This window comes from Myotis yumanensis, unplaced genomic scaffold (genome assembly GCF_028538775.1).
Source record: "Myotis yumanensis isolate MYYU_CA2020_CCGP unplaced genomic scaffold, mMyoYum1.0.hap1 SCAF_3, whole genome shotgun sequence".
In the NCBI taxonomy this organism is placed as follows: Eukaryota; Metazoa; Chordata; class Mammalia; order Chiroptera; family Vespertilionidae; genus Myotis; species Myotis yumanensis.
The window spans coordinates 48810253-48813346 of record NW_027223754.1 but is presented as its reverse complement, the minus strand read 5'-3'; the positions used below and the strand labels follow the sequence as shown (position 1 = coordinate 48813346).

General features: G+C 38.4%; 1 pseudogene; it reads left to right on the top strand.

Annotated features, from left to right (window-relative positions):
• The first annotated feature begins 1675 nt into the window (after positions 1 to 1675).
• On the top strand, positions 1676 to 2141 carry LOC139006132 (large ribosomal subunit protein P1 pseudogene; annotated as a pseudogene).
• Positions 2142 to 3094: the final 953 nt, after the last annotated feature.

Below are 3094 nucleotides of genomic sequence, written 5' to 3'. Positions count from 1 at the left end.
AATGTAAGAAAACTCAATTAATTGTTAAGAAACAAAGCAGTCAATGGAACAAAAATTAGAGATTATTTAGATTTTAGAACTCTTCCTTGGACATGGACATTGAAATAATTGTGATTAATTTACTAAAACATAGAGTAGGAAAGGTGGACTACTTAAGTGAAAAGGTAGACATTTCAGCACAGTGTTAGAATTAAAAGAAAGAGATGAGTACAAATAATATAAAAGAATTATCAAACTCATCACTAGATGTAACACAGATGAGTAAACAATTAGTGAACACGAATTTAGGTCACTGGAAATTATACAAAATGTAAGGAAAAGAGTAAATAGTAAGAAAAAAAAGCTGTGGGACCATCTCAAACTCTATGGTATATATATATCTTTACCCACCAAGACAGCTTTGAAAATTAAAAGCAAAATAAAACATTTAGATAAAAAGAAAACATAACAAAAATAAAAACAGCTGAGGAGATGTATTGCCAGCACATCTGTACTACAATAATGTGAAAGAATTTCTTCAGGTAGAAAAAAAAAATTGAATCTTCACAAAGAAATTATGAGCCTTAGAAATGGTAAAGGTAAAGTAAATGATACTGAATACTTATATATATTGGAAGTATATTGGACGTATACTGTTACAAAGTTCTCACCCTGTATGTGAATGGTATAATATGTCTTGTACATAAGGTACATAAATACACAAACTATAAAGATTTACATTCTGATTGTGGTGGTTGTCATTTGACTGTATGCATTTGTGAAATCTCAGAGAACTAAACACTATAAATGCAATTTTCTATATAAATTATACTTAAGATAAATGAATAGAAGAAGAATAATCCAGAGAGAAGGGAAGGGAAGGGAAGGGAAGGGAAGGGAAGGGAAGGGAAGGGAAGGGAAGGGAAGGGAAGGGAAGGGAAGGGAAGGAAAGGGAAGGGAAGGGGAGGGAAGGGGAGGGGAGAGGAGGAGAGGGGAGGGGAGGGGAGGGGATGGGAGGGGAGGGGAGAGGAAAGGAAGAAGAGAGGCAGACCATGATTTGTTGAATAAAAAAATGGAAGTTCTAATATATGCTGTTTGACATGTCAGTGATAATTTGTCAATGATCTAAGGACAGTGGGGCATAACAGCATTTTGAATATGGAGAGAAACTGTAGGTTGTAAGATAAGTCCTCATTTATCTAAAAAATTAGTCAATTGATAATTGACATGAAAGCAGTGAATAAAACATTTTTAAATGCAGTATAAATACAATTAGAGGTGTATATATAATTAACAGAATAACTAAAAGTAGACAAATTTATAAGAAAAGATACTCAATATTACTAATCATAAAAAACACACATCAAAACCACAATGAGATTTCACCTCACACCTGATAGAATGGCTATTCTAAAGAAGTCAACAGATAACGAGTGTTGGTGAGGATGTGGAGACAAGTGATCCCTTGGGAACTCTTGGTGGGATTGTAAAGTGGTACGGCCACTAAGAAAAACAGTATGGAGATTCCTCCAAAAATTTAAAATAGAATTACTATACAATCCAGCAATTCTACTTCTGGGTGTATATCTTAAAAAAAAGAAAACACTAATTTGAAAAGATATAGACACCCCCATATTAATTGCAGCATTATTTACAATAGCCAAGATATAGAAGCAAATTAAGTGCCCATCAATAGATGAGTGACCCCTTTCCCCAGCTGCCGGTAAGGTGCTCGGTTCTTCCGAGGAAGCTAAGGCCGAGTTGGGGTGAGACACTCACTTCACCACTCCTGGCAGTGCTCGCCCAGCACTCACCCTCACCATGGCCTGTCTTGGAGCTCGCCTGCATCTACTCGGCCCTTATCCTGCACGACGATGAAGTGACGGTGACAGAGGATAAGATCAACACCCTCATGAAAGCAGCTGGTGTAAATGTTGAACCTTTCTGGCCAGGCTTGTTTGCAAAGGCTCTGGCCAATGTCAAGATTGGGAGTCTCATCTGCAATGTAGGGGCTGATGGACCTGCCCCTGCAGCTAGTGCTGCACCAGCAGGAGGTCCTGTCCCCTCTACCACTTCTGCCAGCTGAGGATAAGAAAGTTGAAACAAAGAAAGAATAATCTGAGGAGTCTGATGATGAAATGGGTTTTGGTCGTTTTGACTAAACTAGCTCTTTTGTAACACAGTCAATAAAAGCTGACCTCTGTGAAAGAAAAAATAGATGAATAGAGAAAGAAAATGTGTTATAGACACACAATGGAATATTACTCATAAAATGTATGAAGTATTACTATTTGTGACAACATGGAAGTGTTAGAGTAGGCAGATAGAAAGCTGTGAGCTGGGAGAGGCTGGGAGAGGCAGCTGGGCTTGGAGGAAGTAAATGTGAGATGTGACAAAATGAAAATAGACAATGGAGGTGGCAGGCCTCTATGTGAGCAGGAAAGATTCAGAGCCCTCCAAAATGTGGTCTAACTGGTAGCATAACACCTGGTGAAGGAGCCTTATAGGTTAAAGATACATTTTTTTGAGACATGAGGGAGGGGCTGACTTTCTCCTTTCCTAGGGGCATTCTAGCCTAGGGGTATAAATCCTCAAAACTCCCCAATATGGGGGCACTCGGTTCCATCTCAGCCAGCTGAGCTGCCTGCTCAGGGCCTGAGTGTATTTCTTTCCTACAAATAAATCCTCTCTTGCTTTTGCTTCTTTTTTTTGTCTCTTGTTTGAATTTATTCCTACAAGCAAACAAGAACTGGGGGCTCAGAGATCGGTCTCTGGCCAGAGGTTATCTCCAGCCTGAGACCCCTTTGACCACCACTGACAGATGGACCTGGAGGTCATTGTGCTAAGTGAAATAAGTCAGACAGAGGAAGACAAATACCATCTGATTCCACTTATAAGTAGAATAAAAAAATAAATAAAACAAAGCAAACAAAACAGAAACAGACTCATAGATACAAAGAACAAATTGATTGTTGCCAGAGGGAAGTGAGGAAGGGAGGATAGGTGAACAAAAGTGAAGTACAAATCTCCGGTTATTAAAAAAAAAAAAAAAAAAAGTAAGTCACAGGGATGTAACAGGGAAAACAGTCAAACTATCATAATAACTTTATATGGT